The sequence below is a fragment of the Silurus meridionalis genome, chromosome 28 (assembly GCF_014805685.1).
Source record: "Silurus meridionalis isolate SWU-2019-XX chromosome 28, ASM1480568v1, whole genome shotgun sequence".
NCBI lineage: Eukaryota > Metazoa > Chordata > Actinopteri > Siluriformes > Siluridae > Silurus > Silurus meridionalis.
In genome coordinates this window covers 7,555,430-7,575,025 of record NC_060911.1, presented here as the reverse complement: position 1 = coordinate 7,575,025, position 19,596 = coordinate 7,555,430, and the positions used below count along the sequence as shown (strand labels likewise).

General features: G+C 36.4%; 1 protein-coding gene across 13 annotated transcripts in view; it reads right to left on the bottom strand.

The window, feature by feature from the left end:
* Positions 1–19,596, bottom strand: part of nrxn2b (neurexin 2b) — a 634,852-nt gene that overhangs the window by 360,693 nt on the left and 254,563 nt on the right. The window lies entirely within an intron of this gene.

Genomic DNA, 19,596 nt, shown 5'->3' with positions numbered 1-19,596 from the left:
CATTTCCCTGACCTCCAAGCAACCAGCCAAGCTCGTAAATAACCAGCCATGGGCGGAAGACAGCCACGCATCAGCTTGCATTAGAGACACATAGATGTGTCTGTCTCTCAGCAGCCCGAGTGCAAATGATTAAATAGCACTCTTAAAATGTACAATATTTTAACACTAACATCAAGCAGGCATTATTCATAAGAAATAATAAGCTGCAAAGACAGCCAGCGTGTTTTCCTGTGGCCATGGAATAGGCAATAAAACCTGACATAACCTGTGTGCAGTTATTGGGGAAAAAATCAATGGCAGGATGGCATCGTGTTCCTCAAAACCCACATTTAATTTCTTCTTCTTTTTTTTTGACAACATTAACAATCTATATTGTAGTTAGATTTATTGAATAGTCTGGCATCCTTACAGAAAATCATATACATAATTGTACACATTTATCCAGTATTTTGCAGATGCCTTTATACAGAGTGACTTTTATTTATTTCAGTTATACACCTGAGCAGTTGATGATTAAGTGCCTCGCTCAAGAGCCCCAAAAGTAGTGGTTTGGTGGTGCTGGAATTTAAACACATGAACTTCTGTTCAACAGAAGTCCAACATCGTAAACACCACATCTGATCACTTCCAGTCTTTCACTGCTAATAAAAGTCCATCAAGTGCATGTCAAGATTGCTACTATGGACACTGTAACATATTAAAAGGTAGAGACTTTATTCAAAGATGTACTGACGAGTTGCAGCCAATCAGAGCCAAGAATTCAAGAGCGCCCCGGTTTTAAATCGGTTAGCAGCCATACTGGATGTTGAAGTTAATCTAGTAAGACTTGAATAAAAGGAAAACAGGTGATCAGCTGTAACATAAAATGTTCAAGTCTTCTCTAATCACAAAGCTATTCAGACAAACAGAAGCCCTCTCCAGGAAAACCATGACTTTGTGTGAAATCGACAGGAAGACAGAAAGCAAAGCTTGTGTTTGTGTTATTTATTTTTTTCTCTCCATGCTCTGTTCTCTCCATCCTTCAATAAGAATGGAATGACAGCAGTGAGAAAAATGGGAGAGGCAAGTCAACACCTGGCTTTTTACTGCCTCAGATCAGCAATCTGCACACATGGCTAGACACACACACACACACACACACACACACCCTGTCGGTAGATTGCTGCTCTGTGCTCTTGCGTTGTTGACAGACAGCATGATAGAAGCAGGTGCAGCTGCTGTAAGAGAGCAAAGTGCTGCGAGAGGCTTTTTTCTTTTTTCCCCTTCTCTCTACCTGTCAATCTTACGCTTTCTTCCTCCATCGCCATTCCCCGCCAATCCTCTGTTCTTTCCAATAACCCACTTTGTAAACATCTTCTTCTTGCCAATTCTCTCTGTTCGCTCTATCATTTTGACTCTTGCCTCTCGTTCTCTGTCAGTTATGAACGTCTATGGCTGAAGAATACGCTTCATTATGGCTTTTCTCACAATGCTGAAAGTCAAGGAGCAGATTTAATAAGCAGCAGCATCACAGCACCTTCTACACCTTACTAGCGTGTGGTAGTAGGCATAAATGATCTATTTTAAACAAACAGATAACTATCGTACACTAAAATCTCATTCATTTTTTTATTGTATTGAATAAGAATAATCTATAGATAGTATAGGAAAGTATAGTATAGTATAGTATAGTATAGTATAGTATAGTATAATAATCTATACATTGATCTTTCCCTCTCTAACATTCTCTGTTAGATATTGATTATTGATTATTGATTGTATTTATTTATTTTTGTTGAGACAATTTACAAATTCGTTGTCTAAAGAAAACAAACTGTGCTATCCTGAGACCTGCCAGTGATTTAAACCAGTAGCACCACAGGTTGCCACAGGTTAACTTATATTCCTTTTCATTTTAATTCTATACATTCAGGTAAAATGTCATGCTTCCCAAATGTCACATTAATATGCATCAACAATCTGTACTTCTGTAATCTATTGCGCCTGAGATCGCCTTAGACTGTAAAAATCGGCATTTTAGCCGACTTTGGAGCTCTGTTGCAATTAATTCAATGCTTTTTTTATGAGGTGTGAATACTGTCAGGTGTCTAGTCTACCTATACTAGCAAAGCTTCCTATTTTTGAAGGCTTGTATTGGTAGCACCATAATAGAACAAACTGTATAACAGACAACTGTGCTTATCTTTTAACTCTGCAATGTATCCCAGAAGGTTTAAGTTGGCAGTATTTTTCAAAGAATAAAAACATTTAAAAGTGGAAAGTGGGATGTCTCTTTGACAAGGAAGGAATGGTACTTTCAAATTTTGCAGTGTGCAATCTTGCACCCCATCATGTGGGGTGAGGCCACCTGCTCTCTGCGAATGGTCCAGATATTGTGGTTGCTTTGTGCAATACACAAAGCGCCGGTAAAATTTTCAGTCCACTATGTTTATGTGTTTGTGGTTGGCGAAGAGCTTTCAAGGAAGTCTTTTAACACTGCTGCCAACTCCTCCGCCTTTTTGCTTCTTTCCTGGCATCCACAGCACGTCATTGGTTTATTTCTTCTTCCGTGTCTACATTTTAAATGCCTCTCTTTTAAAACGTATACACTAGTATTAATGCAATATTGTAATATGATAACCATTATTATACTGTGCAATGCTTATTAATGAGGCACTATTAAAAATGCTCAGAATAGGTTCTAGAATGGTCTTGTATTATTGCATAACCTCCCCCCCAAAAAAAAAAGATTTAAATAAAAATTAAATACATAAATACAAAAATAAATTTCAAAAAATAAATAAATAAATACATACATTTTAAATAAATAAATAATAATAAAAAAATATATAATAGCTCTAAAATTTTGTTAATATTAATGCCTAGCTAACAGGGAAAATGGAAATATAATTAATCAGGAAAATCTATTTAATTGCCAACAGTGCTGTAGCTAGAGTGTAGCTTTCTATTTTGACTACCTTATAAGGTCTTTTCTCCCTGCTGCTATTATACTTTACAATAATAGCTGCTCCCAGTGAACCAGTCACCATTATACACACTGCTAATATATTGTATACTATAGTATGTCTTTATTCTTTTATATATTTGCATTTATTTTTTCTTTGCTGTTGTAACAGAGAAATTTCTCCAATGTGGGACGAATAAAGGTTTATCTTATCTTATCTCAATACAGTGTGTCCAAGAAACCAAAACACGGAAACATTAAACTTTTAAAAAAACCTGTATAGTTGATGAAGCATCTTCTATGCAAGCTAGGCTGGTCATTGAGGAATAACAATAGCTCTGTTGATCATTATGCACACTCTAATTTCCAGCACCAAATACACCAAATACAGGTGACTTTTCTAGCTAAGCTGTTGGAGGCATACAATTTTATGGAATGTTTTTTGGATGCGGAAGTGTTTTATTTTCAAACCTGTTCCACTATGATAATGACCCTGTGCACCAAGTGAGCTCCATGAACATTTAATCTACATGGATTAGAGTGGAAGATCTTGGGTTCTGAAACTCTTGAAATCTGTTTAAGATCTGCTATAGAGCTTCAACCTATTTGAAAATCTTTGAGTTAAATAGGAATGCTGACTGCAATCCAGGCCTCCTCATCCTTCATCAGTACTTTGTAACTGCCCTGGTGGCTGAATTAGTACAAATTCCAGAAAACAAAGTGGAACATCTACCCAGAACAGTGGAGGTCATTATAGCAGTAAATGGAGTCTAAATCTGGTAAATCATATGGTCAGGTGCCCACAAACTTGTGTCTCACGAGACACACATGGCGTGGCTCTCCAGCTGTCTCCCTTCACTAACATTTTGTAGTTATAAAAAATATATATAACCGTTACTAGAAATCATTTTCCTACAGAAAATACAATTTCAATTCCTTGGTTTTACAGCGAATCAAAATGAATGAAAAGTCAGTTTACAATAAAATGACTGTATTAAAGCTACACGACACCAATAGATGGCAAACCACTTACGTTTCTATGGTAACCATGCAATTGAAGAATCAATCAACAACATCCATGAGTGGTGATGGCGAAAAAAAAAAAATTCAGAGAAACAATAGAAAGTTTCAAAATGAGTGAACAGAAACATATGCTTCAAACGTTCGAAAAATCAAACGTTAAGAGACATTTTGAAATCCGACAGATGAGAGTTTTATCGCTTGAATGAAATTGAACCTGACCACTTATGAACCAGACTACAAAGCTATTAGCAAGACAATACAAAGCCAGAAGTAGCACTAATTGTAGTTGTAGGATGTAGTTTTTTTTGATGGAGGTTTGGTGAAAACCTGTCAGCAGTTTAAAAGTAATGGAAATTTTTTGGAGGCTCCAGTTTAAGCGCTGTTCTTTGGTCTTACACGCACTTAATTTATGCATATTTTACTTATTTTGAGTTGTTTTTTTTGCCTTAATAAATTATTATCTAAATGTCATTTTTTATAATAGTAAAATATTTGTTTATTTTAAATATCTTTATTGAGAGAAAAAAAAAGAATGTGTTAACCAGAATTTTTTAAATGTGCTTTGTTCTTCATTCATGCACTTGCTCAACATGTGATGCTTCATATTTGTTTATTTTTAAGTTGTACATGGACATTTTTGTTATTGGAAACCTGTATTTCTTTATAGTAGTAACATATATATTTTTTTCATATATCAAAGTGTTTTTTTTTTTTTATGCATTCGAATTTATGTCTATCAGATTATTCCGCCGCTTTCAAAGTTGTACTTCACATTACATTTACATCCATTCCATTTGGCAGATGCCCTTTTCAAAGTAACTTACAATTATCCCATTTATACAGATGAGCAATTGAGGGTTAAGGGCCTTGCTCAAAGGCCCAGCAGTGATAGCTTAAGGTTGCTGGGATTTAAACACACGAGCTTCCGATCAGAAGTCCTACACATTTTTGCTATAATCTCTTGCTAATTGGAAAACTAGTTTACTTAGAATTACATCTAATTAAAAATGAAGTGTGTAAATGCACACAAACGTGCATAGGTTAATTTAATTCAATGATGCTGCATGCTGAGCAAACCTCTCACACTTCGTTGAGTGTGTGTGTGTTTGGGTGTGTGCATTTGTGAATGTGCATGCCAAAAAAAGGAAAACATGCGAATATTACTGTAGGATAGGTTCATTGGTGTGAGTTCCTTGGCAGTCCTATGATGTGAATAACTACCAAAAAAGTTGCAACTATTAGTTCCAAATCCATGCAAAAAGCCCTAAATGAATTAAAAGAAAACAAGAACAGATGGTGAAATGTTTGAGAGTTACACTGATGCTCATCATGCCAGCCCTCTGTACCCACGTGCACCATAGGTAAATAGGAATACGAGCCAAAGACACTGCCGAGGTGACTGTGCAATACCGGAGCCACTTGTCTCGGTCTCCGATTGGGTCAGGTGGAAAGTACTGGCATAGAAATCCCTGACGATGGAACTCACTCAGCGTTAAAAAATTTCACCTTCCTCCAGGAACCACGAAAAAGAGGATCGTGGTGTGCACTGTACAAAAGGACACTTCAGAGTGAGTGCATATTCAAATATGACTTTGACAGTTTCCAAAGAATTAAAAGACACTTGGCATGTGGACAGGTACATCAGACGTGTCTTGAAATGGACCTTATGGCAGCAAGGGAAAGCAAAAAAAATTATAAATTAAATAACGTCTGACAGAAAAGTGACAGAGGGACGGAAAAAAAAGGGGTCGCAAAAAAAAGGAAGTTGGGAGTGAACACTGGATGACTGAGTGTAGATCTTTGCATCCACCAACAAGGCAAATAGGGGTGAAATTTCACCCTTGAAGAGTAAAGCATAAAGTACTCCCTGCTGATTTGCTGATTATGCAGAAATCACATACACATTTACTCACACCTTCACTAAATGGTGGATAAATAAGGATCAATATCCAGTGATGTTGTCTTATACTTTATATCTGTCAGGAAAATCTTTGCGTATGATTAGTTTTGGTTTCGTGTCAGGTCTTCACCCATGTGCTTGCCATCGCTTTTTTATGCGCCCTTAGTGCTCCTGCTTGTTTTGAATCTACCACCTTTGATTATTCTGTAAATTAATATATCTGTGTTTCATTTTTTCCCCACAAATATTCAGTGCTACGTTGCCTGTTCTTACCAAACTGCTTATTTATTGTTTGTATTGAGATTTTACCGCTCATGCCTTTGTATTGCTTAGCTCACGTCTTTTGATTGCCTGTTCTTCGCCCGTTTTACGTTTTACGACTTCAGATTTCATTTCCGGAAAACGTTTGCATGCGCTTTAAATAAAGCTTTTAACTTGCACTCGCATCCGCCTGAGACTGCTTACGAGACAATATCATTCATATTCCTTCTTTAGGAAGATGGCTAGCTAAATAGCCGCTGATTTCCTGCAGCCCGTAAAGCAATTATGTTGTCAACAAAGTAGTCGTTCATTTTGAACTGCCCACGTAGGGTACACTCCAAAGTTAAAGAATGCTGAAAGAGCTCCTACGCTTTCCTCCCACTTCACTGTATGAGAGCTGCCTGCTGGAAGGAGGTGATAATGGATGCTGACAAGTGTCAGGTGTAACGTAGATGCAAAGTGATTTTAACGTGTTTGGTTAAAAAAAAAAAAAGGAAAAAAAAAAAACTCCGGCATATTTTTCCTCATTAGCACTGTTGCCTGCTTGTTAATATGTGCCATCAAAAAAGTGTCACTCAAAGATGTTAGCCAATAAAACTTTTTAAGTTGATGTTTTCCTGTACAGAGGGAATGTCTACAGCTCTGGTGTGTGTGTGTGTGTGTGTGTGTGTGTGTCTGTGTGTGTGTGTATACATGTGCCAATAACACAATGACAGTAAGGCAGCAGACTAGTTTTTTAGGACTGCTAGTCTGCTGGGAGTGTATCTCGACTACCAGCAAGCCCACTGTCAAAATCACTTCCCAGTGGATCTACACACAGTCTCTCTCTCTCTCTCTCTCTCTCTCTCTCTCACACACACACACACACACAGCACAAATATATACATGCTGCAAAAGGCATGTATATGCTTTTTTTTTTTTACTTTTCAGATGGATATATATATATATATATATATATATATATATATATATATATATATATATTAGGGCTTTTAAAATTAAAAGCACAAATTAGCACAAATTAATTTTAACGGCACTAGTTTTATTAACGCACAATTAATGCAGTGCGCATTTCTGTTTGAGCATTTTTATTACAAATATAATAAAAAATATAAAGAAGGCTAAAGAAAAACCTTCAATGCAACACACGTTTATTCACAACGTCCTTACTTTACTATATATTAATAATATATTATATAATATTATAAAATATAATAATAATTAAAAAAACTCACATCAAGCTCCAAAATTCACCAGGATTCACACGTACGTAAAACTGTCCGTGTGGAAACATAGCAAAAGTTTTGCAAAAGTGTAGTTCAGGTTTGGTGTCCTGATGATTTAGTTAATTTAAAACACTATAATTACTTTAAAACATTTAGAAGAGTATTTTGTCCTTATGCTCTATGTTGTGTCTGGTTTCACTAATAATAAACATACATTTGCATAAAGCAACCATATTTGTACATGTTGATTAGAGTATTAAAAACTTGAAAAGTGTTAAGTTGTGATTAATCACGAGTTAACTCATGACAATCGTCATGACAATCGGGACAATGTACATGTCTTTTACTACCTACCTACCGACCGACCGACATGCATGTCTATCTGTCTGTGTTTAAAATGCACTACCTGGCAACCCGCAGAAGCATGCACTACACACAAGGGTTAAGCAAAACCTGAAAGAAAATGCAAGGAAAATATAATTAAGCCAATTCTGAATATAAAATGTTTGTAAAAAAGCTCTGTAAAACTGTAAACAAAAAGGAAATTTTTTGGCCTATGTTCATGGCAATTATAAAATGCAGCCATGCTAATTAGAAGATAGTGCTAGCTATATTTGAATTTTATTTAACAAGCTCTATGGTGAAAATAAGAACATCATGGTGCCAAAAAAATATTTTTTACACATAATACATACAGTGTAATATTGTATGTATTATGTAGACATTTTATGTAAGAAAAATCAGTTTATGTGCAGCATCAACTACATGTTTATCGATTATACTCGTGTTTGAATCAAGGGAATTAAACAGTAGACATGGAAAGGAAAAGAGAGTTTCCATACGTAAGAATTCTGTATATATTTAAGAGAGAAAAGTAACTGTATAAAGTTAACCTAAACATTACTGATGATGGAGGCTAATGTTATAATAATAAAAAATAAAAAAAACGTTGGTAAGACCATTACCTCTGCAAAAAAATACAAATACATTTATTTATGAGATTTATGAGTCTAATTCAGTGAATTATCATGTCACATTCCCAGAGCAATTAAGTCAAAACATTATGAGCCCTCAGCATGAATTATCCGACTAAACCACTCCGTTAGTTATCACAATAAATCGTTTAAAAAAACAGACTTTAGTCTCTAATATGACTACATTCGGGTTGTCGTGTTGGATCTGTCTGCCAACTCAGTCAAAAATTAATTAGCTTAGTGAAAAAGACTAATACAAAATAATTATTAAAACAAAGAGTAAAAAATTATTTTTACAAAAGCCATAGTTCTAATGAACTTAGTTATAATGAGCATTTATAAAATGTCATACACATTGTTAGAAATATTTTTAATGCATAGCCATAAATTATGCTATATTTATATTAATTCAGACCAAGCTGAAGACCAGATTTTGTGTGTGTGTGTGTGTGTGTGTGTGTGTGTGTGTGTATATGCACACAGATCACTGACGGTTTGAACGTATTGCTTCAATCTGTCGATACTGCTCAGCCTGACGCTCAGTAAATAAGGCAATATCATGCACAACTTCAGCCAAATGTCTGATGTGCTGCGTTCATTCGGGTTTCACACAGACCATATTTGGCACAGCTGGGTGTAACCAGTAAAAAAACGCCTTCCCTATACACCAGCTTGGGTTTTGCACAAACATGAGTTGGAAAAAATACGCCACATAGTTGCAGCTGACATGGTTTTAATATATATATATATATATATATATATATATATATATATATATATATATATATATATATATAAATACAAACCAGTTATTTTAAACAGTATCAACCAAAAATTACTATCAAGTATCTGATTGATGATTTGGACATTCCCTTTAAAGGTGCTTCCTCTGAAACTGGTTGTCCATCTTAATTTTTTTTAATCCATATACAGTTGGTACGGAAAGTATTCAGACCCCCTTCACTTTTCACACTTTGTTATCTTGCAGCCATTTGCTTAAATAATTTAAGTTCATTTCTTTTCCTCATTAATGTACACATAGCACCCCATACTGTCAGAAAAACACAGAATTGTTGACATTTTTGCTGATTTATTAAAATTTTTTAATTTAAATATCACATGGTTCTAAGTATTCAGACCCTTTGCTGTGACACTCATATATTTAACTCAGGTGCTATCCATTTCTTCTGATCATCCTTAATTAAGATGGTTCTACACCTTCATTTGAGTCCAGCTGTGTTTGAATATACTGATTGGACTTGATTAGGAAAGCCACACACCTGTCTATATAAGACCTTACAGATCACAATGCATGTCAGAGCAAATGAGAATCATGAGGACTGCCTGAAGAGCTCAGAGACAGAATTGTGGCAAGGCACAGATCTGGCCAAGGTTACAAAAACATTTCTGCTGCACTTAAGGTTCCTAAGAGCACAGTGGCCTCCATAATCCTTAAATGGAAGACGTTTGGGATGACCAGAATCCTTCCTAGAGCTGGCCGTCCAGCCAATCTGAGCTATCGGGGAGAAAAGCCTTAGTGATAGAAGTAAAGAAGAACCCAAAGATTACTGTGGCTGAGCTCCAGAGATGCAGTCGGGAGATGGGAGAAAGTTGTAGAAAGTCAACCATCACTGCAGCCCTCCACCAGCCGGGGCTTTACGGCAGAGTGGCCCGACGGAAGCCTCTCCTCAGTGCAAGACACATGAAAGCCTGCATGAAGTTTGCTAAAATACACCTGAAGGACTCCAAGATGGTGATTAATAAGATTCTCTGGTCTGATGAGACAAAGATAGAACTTTTTGGCCTTAATTCTAAGCGGTATGTGTAGAGAAAACCAGGCACTGCTCATCCCCTGTCCAATACAGTCCCAACAGTGAAGCATGGTGGTGGCAGCATCATGCTGTGAGGGTGTTTTTCAGCTGCAGGGACAGGACGACTAGTTGCAATCGAGGGAAAGATGAATGCAGCCAAGTATAGGGATATCCTGGAATTTCCATACACACTGTATATTCAATCCTGAAAATGTATTCATTTGTGCGCTGATGTTTATATACAGTTAACACAGGATGATCCAATTCATTATTTTAGATTAATCCAGTATTTATGCATTTCTGTAAATAAATAGTCTCAGCCTGACTCAAATACAGCACTTGCAAAAGAATCTAAAACTTCCCCAAAATGTCAGGCTCTGGAGAATGCAGACATACAGTTTATTTATTTTGCTTAGTTTTTTTGAAGGAAGTTAATAGTTAATAGTGGGGCAGATTTCTGAAATACTGTTGATAGTCACTCAGCACAGTATGAATGGTGTAAATTGACAAGAATCAGCCAATTTAACCTGGAAAAGTTAATAAGTTGATCTTTCTTCTATGTCATGTTTATTCCTCTTATACTACAGGAATACACTGAAGTTTTTTATCTGTTTATAGTGTTGCGCAACAGCAGGTTCCCTGGTGGTCTAGTGGTTCGGATGCGGCGCTCTCACCGCTGCGGCCCGGGTTCGATCCCCGGTCATGGAACCAACCCCAGCCATTAGGGTTGCACAAGCCTTAGTGCTGGTCCCAAGCCCGGATAAATGGGGAGGGTTGCGTTAGGAAGGGCATCCAGCGTAAAAACATGTGCCAAATCAAACATGGGGATGGTATGCTGTGGCGACCCCTAATGGTAGAAGCCGAAAGAAAGGTTTTTTTAGTGTTGTGAAACAAGTATGGTTCCTGTTAGCACTTTCCTCACCAAACTCTCTTGATAATAATATATCAGATTACTAAAAATCTGCAAAGACTTCTGTCCTGAGGTAAAGTTACATCTTTACCCTTAACTATTACATAAAAACAAAAAACAGATGCTAAACATCTCCACACGAAAATCCATCACTGTTTCAACACTGTTGTACATTATACAACATGCAATAAAGTATTATCATATAAAACACACTATTAGAATGAGATTTGCCTTTCAGCTGGAAGAGCATACTGTCAGAGCTACAAACAAATAAATCACTAGCTACTGACTAATCAGATTCAAGAATTTTACAGTACTATGCTATGTATATAAAGCTATGTAAACAAGCATCCCAGACTACTTTTCTTCATTGTTTGTTTGTTTACGGGTTAATGTGTTGTTACCTACATCTCGTATCTTTTCTTAAGAAATAATCTAGTCATTTGCACAGCAGCTTATTAGAAGAAATTGATTTAGGCGTAGATTTGCGCCCATTCTTCCGTTAAACATGATAATTAGCATGTCAAGTATGCCAACTTCAGTTTTATTAGCAATGCTCTCGAATTCCTGTGGGAAAGCAGGGGGACACTGGGCAAAAAAAAAAAAGAGCTTGCGTGCATGCTGATCACTCATCAATGCTCATGCTAATAGGGACTGACTTGATAAACACAGCGATTCATCATCATCAATTTAGGCGCTAGCGCTACACAGATTAATGCTGTGCTGCTAGCATGGGGGCCTGTCCCAAATGATTAATGTGCACAAACACCGCTACATCAAAATTAATGCTGATTGCTGATGAGCTTAGAACGTTCCTCTTTAGTTTCACCCCTCCTGATAGATATCAGACTGGAGATAACTACTCTAACGTTCGTCTTTCTCTGCATTTAACAAAGCTGATACGAAGCCATAAGCGTTTCATGCTGAGCGAAACAAGTGCTGGATGCTAATGAGAGGTGTTGGAGATGAAAGAGCAGATAGGATTGGTAATGGAGAACGGGTACAATCCTGCAATTTGTTGGGTTTGAATTAACAATGATTTAACCCTTTCTCCAGTGTGTGTGTCACCCAAAATTAACTTCTGCTAATTCATTCATTTAGTAAAATTCATCTACATATTGTTGTTGCAGAGTCACAGAACATGTTGCCAAAAATAGGAATAATTGAATGAATGAATGAATGAATGAATGAATGAATATATTGGTTTGGAACATAACATTTTCTTTATGATCTTTTCTCATAAATTTCCACTGTAATAATCTAAAATAAAACAGCTATAAAGGTCAGGTTGAGTAAAAAAACCCTTAAAACTCAAAATGAAATCATTTTCAAGGCCAAGCGTTCATTTCAAATATGTGGTTTAATTTGCTTATTGCTCCAGCTTATTTTTTCCAAAAAGAAAAAAAAAGGTAGCTGGTACACCGAAAACGTGCATATTCTTTTTACAAAGCATCCTAATGAAAACAAGACCATACAGAGCGAGATCAATGTCCATATACAAATACCAATAAATCTTAAATATAGCAAGCAAGAGATCAAGTCCTTTGTTAGGTGAAATAAAAAAACATGACATAATGCCGACATATTGAATATATTCCACACACGATGACAAAATGGAAAATGCAAAGTGTAATTACCGAAACTATGAAAAGGAGATACATCTTTCTGCAATATTTTTGACAATATTGTTTTGATACCAACCTTCAACAAAACACATCTACAAATGCTAGAATTAAGGAACACAAGGTGAGGTGGGGGTCAGAGTTCTATAGGAGGCAACTCAACATTTCCATCCAAACTCATGTAAACCATATCATTAGAGAGCTGGCTTTGTGCACAAGTTCATTGCCATGTTGAAACAGGTTTGGGTCTTCTAGTTAAAGTGAAGAAAACATTTTATGGTAGACATCCTATACTTTGGGGTACATCCAACTTTGTGGTAAGAGTTTGGGAAAGAATCACATACTGTATGGAAGTCAGTTGTCCCAAAACTTTCGCCCATATACAGTAGTGTTTATCCCTTTTACAATAAAGAGACACTGTACTAAATTTTGCCTATAATATTAAATCTCAGTTGGCAGCAGATTTATCGATTTACATGAACAAAACAGACATGTTTGAAAAACAGTTTTTTTCCTGCAGGCTCTACTCAGCATGAACAATTAAAATATTCATAACTACACATTGTCTAACTGTCACATTCATACATACAATCCAAATGGTCCATTTGTAAACAGTACACTTGTAAATAACATTTCTATAACAACTTTTTTACTTTGTATATATTGCATCATTAACTGTCTGGTTTACTATTCTGTAACACTATGTCTGAACTTCTCCTGCACTGGAATCTCCTGACGCCAAGTCAAATTCCTTGTGTGTGTAAGCATGAAACTTTCTTTCGGCTTCTGCCATTAGGGGTCGCCACAGCGGATCATCCACATGTTTGATTTGGCACGTTTTTACGCTGGATGCCCCTCCTAACATAACCCTCCTCATTTATCCGGGCTTTGGACCGGCACTGAGTGTGGCTGGGGTTGGTTCCCTGACCGCGGATCGAACCCGGGCCGTAGCGGTGAGATACTTGGTAATAGATTCTGATTTTGATTATTGCTCTCTATTTTGCTCAGAATATTCTAAATTGAATCAAATCCTGGAGCAAGTAATAAATTAAATGAAGTGCAACATCACTCCTATAATTTGTGTACCTATGATTAAAAATATAAATAAATATTCAAAGCAGATTAGATTTGAAAATATCAAAGGAGAATTTTTCTACTATATAAGAAAACTTTTATATATACAACTTTTATATATAAAAAATAGAAACAAAGGGCAAAACAAACAAAAATGCAGAAAATCAGCAGCATTAAGCTAAGTAGCTTCTATGCTACTAAAACTAAGCAATTATTATGTTGCTTGTAATTATCGACAGTTAACGGTTAATGGTGATTAAAGCATACTGTAGCAACATACTTTAGTTGTCTCTCAACTGCAACCATGCTGATTTTACAGTGTAGCAAAGCTAATGTTAGCTAATGTTGTAAAGTAGCTTAATAAAGTCCAATTCATTAAAACTAACTAGGTAAATTTTTTTAGTATTAATATTAAAATCAAAACTTCGAAACAAAACACAAACTTCTATTTAGTTGGAAAAAAAATACAAAATTGATGCAAAACCAAGCTTTTCTCATTGCATTAACTAGTACTAGAAACAGAACTTTAGAGGTTAGACAGCTTGTAAAGCAGCCATGGGCTAACACAGCAATTTTACTGCCACTGTGGTGGACGTCTGAAGTAAAAGATGTGAACCGGGGTTAATGTGCGAGTGGCAGGAATAAATCTATACTTGCGTCAAATGTTATTGAGTAGTCTGGCTCGTTGGCGGGATGCCTGGCAGTAATTTCGTTTTTTTTTTTTTTCCTGAAGTAAAGCCAGAGCTATAGGTCACTTTAAAAGAAATTACATCCTACAAATGGCTAGCGAGCCTTTATGGGTGGAATGAATGATGTGTTGAAAAGCTTCTCCGTAAAAAAAAAAAAAAAAAAACGCACACAAGTCGACCGGTTTCATTACGGGAAGAGTGTGAAAGGTTATTGAAAGAGTGCAATGTTGGGACCTTTTCTTTTAATGCCAAAAAGTAAACAATATGCAAGTAATTTTTTATTTGAATAGAAAAGTAGAACTAGTCATAAGCACAGGCACTGATTTGGCTCGTGTTTACAAAAAACATCATGTCCATCAACATGGAGTTACCTGTGAAAAAGCAACAAAAGGAAATGTTCTTTAAGACCCTCTTATAGCCTGAGTGTAGAAGCATTGGGGGAAAAGGCATAGGTTGAAAGACAAATCAAACTCTCAGACAGGAAGCTTGCTGAACAGACACACTTCACTGCCCTTTTTTTTTCTCTTCACTTTTTTATTGTGAACGCAAGACTGAAGCTGAGCGTGAAGCAAAAGCCACTCGTTAACTTCCTGACCAGCTACGACACTTTGATCCATCTTTGTCACTTCTCCTCTTCACCAACGACCCGAAACGTTCCCAAGGGAATCGCTGGCCTACTTTGGGAGAAAGATGGCTTCAGGATCTGTCCTTCTTTTGAACATGCTTTATAGTATAGTAGGATAGAGCATCCTTCACTGCAGCTGTGACCCCATTCATTCTGCTCATGTGTGTATTTACATACAGCAGTGAAGGTGTTGAGGCAGTGTGCAGAGTTTATCATTCAGCAGCTGGCGTGGAGGAATCAACAGCTGGAAAATGAGCCCCTGTTGACATTCTGGACAGCAACCTGATTCTTGTGTAGTGTAGATGCAATAAGGAAGAGATTGTACTGTATATATCAACTTTTCTTCTTGTGTTTTTTTTTCTCAGAGGACAAAGCAGACAAAGAAAACAAATGGAATAACAGCAGATAGAAAAAAAATATATGGAGTGGGATAGTGAAGGAAGGAAAATGGAAGCAACAGAGGATGGAAAACACTGAAGGGTAGTGAGAACAGAGGGGAAGAAAGCAAAAAATAAATAAAAAGAAGAAAGGGAAAATTAGAATGGTTAAAATCAATGACGAAATGGCGTTGGTGGAAATGGTAACCAAAATTTTAAAAATAGGAGGAAGAAAAAAAAAGTAGGAGGAAGGAAAGATACCGTAATTTCCGGACGCACCCTTGTATAAGCCGCACCCACTGAATTTTACAAATATTTTTATTTTTAACACACTGAAACTAATGAACTTTACACAGGCTTTACCGAAAGAGAGTGTCTGTTACACGGTGTAACGGGTAAAATATGTTGTGGCTCCTTTAAGAGCAGAGCGGCATTTTGGGAACAGCACGTCACTACATTCTGCCGGTATTACTGCATGTGTGTGCGTGTGAGACAGAGGAATATGTCCTTATTATTTTCTGATGCTCATTTCTAAGTTTCTTTGACTAACCCGTAACGCTGTTGCCAAGAAAAATAAAAAAGCATGAGTTTTGGAAACCTGTCTGTGCTTCTATGATTTCATTTGCAACTGGAGTTAGCGAGCTCTCCCTTCACCCAGACTAAACGCACTACAACGGCTTGTATCTAAACAGTCGCCGACCAAGAAAGTCATTGTTCACTGTCTTCCTCCTTCCTTTCACAACTACTCTATTTCTCTGGGAGTTTATCTTTTGGCATCGTCGTGCGTTTAAAAATCAACAGCGGTGAAAGCTTTTCTCCAGATGCCGTGCAGCCCAGAACACAGGTGAGGTGTGTTCTCGTTTCCGTTCGGAAATTTCATTGGTCTAATGTTATGGGGTTCAGTTTTTTGGCTTGAAGTTTGTGAAACCAGAAAAAACCCAGGAAAAATCCATAAATAAGCCACTTCGTTGTTTACGCGGCAGGGTTCAAAACGTAGGAAAAAAGTAGCGGCTTATAGTCCGAAAAATACGGTAAGTGGAAAATTAGAACGAGGGAGAGAAGGAAAGAATGTAGGAAAACGCAAAAGAAAAAATAGAAGGGAAGGAAGGAAAATACAGTAGAACAGAGGAACATAAAACTAAAACCTAAAAATTAAAGAACCTGAGTAATACAAAAAATTGAAGTGAGGAACAACAAGGCAAAGAACCAGTGAAAGAAGAAAATGGAAAGAGAAATTGTATGAAAAAGCAGAAGGAAAAAGGAAGAGGGTGGGATGACAGAATAGGGGAAGTTTAAAATAGAAAGAGAAAATTGAAAAAGGGTTAAAGAACAGGAAAACCAAAAATGAGAAGTACAAAGGGGACGAGAGAGAGAATCAAAGGAGGAAGAAAACTTGGAAAGAAACATTGAAGTAAGTAAGAATAAAGGGAAAAAAAATGATGGTAGCTAGAAAGGAAAATGGAAGGATACATGGGAGGAGGTTTGAGGACATTTTCTTCGAGAAACAGCTTTTTCCTGGATTGCAGTTATACAATTCCTTATGTATTATATTATACAGACGTTAATCTAAAATATGGACACTAAACATTCAAGGCAGCTGGTGCAAATGACGCATAACAGAAAATGTCTTCTAAAACTAATTAAATCTCACATAAGCTGGTAAAAATACAAATCTGCTAGAGCATTTAAACCAACAGAAACAAAACCATTTAAGAATCCATAAACACGTGTTTTATTTTGTTTGAGTCGACCAGAAATTTGCTTCAGTTGAAATCTAAGCATAAAATCTGATGCCATCTAAAAGTAAATCTAATAAAAGTAACTGATTGTAGGATTTCTGGAATGGGCATTTGAAAGGGGACTCATGTTCCAAAGAAATGCTTATATACTCATTAGTGCAGCCTTTGTCTTTTTACTTTCTGCAGTTAGTTTATCACTCTTTCAAATCAAGTTCGGGAAGGGAACTAATTAGACACACCAACATCTCTGTGCAGACTGTGCAGATGCTCACCAATTACCTGAAGATAAAATTGTAGAATAACACGGTTCCTGTTCCTCTGACAAAGGCGCACACAAAGTCATGCTACAAAGTCTTTTAAGACTTTTCCCGCATTGCCATGGTGACATGACAAAAGTGCCATGTGTCGCCTTAAGAAGTCCGCCGAAGCGAGGAAGATGTCAATTAAAGAAACAGCAGGAGGTTGAATACCTACAATTTACCTTCACACAAACACAGACTCAAACTAACCTGCACTGTGTGTCAAATGAAGAAGTTCCACAACTTCTATAATCATTGTTATTTTATTTAGGGATTTTTTTTTTCCTGATTGAACTGAAACAGCAGGAAGCGTAATAACTAACGATTATTTCTGTTTGATCTTTTCTAACCAACATACAGAACAATTCCACACCTCACCACCAGAGGTCTCAATCACCAGAATGTTTTATTATCTACAGACCATTCTTTATTCCTACCAGATAGAATATATCAATATATGTTACTAGAATTCTATTTTCTTCAAATTTCTACAGATATCGAAATACATGATGGTGAAACAAATGTCCACAATAGCAAAACAAAATCAAGGTAAAAAAAAAAAAAGACAAACAAAAAAGCACAAAGCATGGCAGCAAAATTAACCAACCAACAAACAAAAAACAAAAGAAGGAGACAAAACAACAGCAAACAAACAGCAAAATAAAAATGCGACATAAACAAAATGCAGCGAAACCAAAAAAAACTGCACATTGGATCGTTTAAAGCACACGAACATCAAAGACAAAGGCGTATGATGAAACAACAGCAAAAGACTGCCAGCAAAACAACAACAAAAAATACAAATAATAATAATACAAAAAATGTACCAAAACCAAACAAATAAACAACAAAAAGCCAAAATAAAAAATAGGCAAAAAAAAAAACAAACAGTAAACATTAAAACAAAACCAACAGCATAGGGGAAAAACTCACAAACAAACAAAAAGACAAAAACAAGCAAACAAAGAAACAAGGACTAAATGCAAAAATGCACCACAGAGGCAGAATTATTACTGGGTACTTAAACTTTATTTCTTACTATATGCTTGTTTGTTGATTCTGAAACCAACTCTGCCCACCTCGTTTCCCACACATCACTTAGATTTCATTAAGGAGCCAATGCGTGATGCTCAGCATGTGTAGGTGTTTGCATCATTCTAGGGTCATTTACATAACAAGCCTAAATGCTACACTTATTTATGCCAGTGTTCCCTAGGCAGTAGATGAGTGCTCACCTTAACAGAGACTAATTGAATGTGCTGAGTGGGCCGATACTTCAGACTGGAATTGCAACAAACTTGTTTCCTCTAAAACTTGGTACTGCAAGACGAAATTTGAAAATAGGTGGAACCGAAGAACAAAAGTTTCACTATTGATATTCTGTCTTTCTGAAATGCCTCACAAGCAATTAGAACAGACTCAGATGGAGCCGGATTCGATTTTCAGCTCTGAAAAACAGCCGGGGTTTTCTGTAGACCATCCTGAGTTTCTGTACAGCTGCTGGTTATCATTGGAAAAGCTTAAAATTAATTCTAAAGATTACAAACTACACTTTGAGGTAATTCTATTCTGCAAATATCTGCTTTAACTCCGTCCACGGTTCTTATTACAATTAGAGGTGGACTGATATGGGTTTTTCTCTGTCTGATGCCGATATTAAAAATCAGGACATATGAATGCCGAATTTTTTGGCCGATTTTTTTTTTCCCCTTTATTTGATAAAATCTAATAATTAATAAGACATAATAAAGAAATTTGCTTAAGCATTTATTGAACAACACAAACCTCACCAATCATCAGACTCTGAGAGGCCTAACTGAAGCATAAACTACAGCTGGTTGAAGGATCACTAACAATACAGTTCCAAATGTTATTCTTATTCTCTTTCTCAGAAATGTTATTCTTATTCTCTCCCTCCAAATGTTATTTACATCCACTCTTTCCAAATGTTATTCCTATTCTCTCTCTCCAAATGTTACACATTTTTTTTCTCTCCAAATGTTATTCTTATTCTTTCTTTCCAAATGTTATTCTCACATTCTCTCTCTCTCCAAATGTTATTCTTATTCTCGCTCTCCAAATGTTATTCTCATTCTTCCTCCAAATGTTATTCACATTCTCT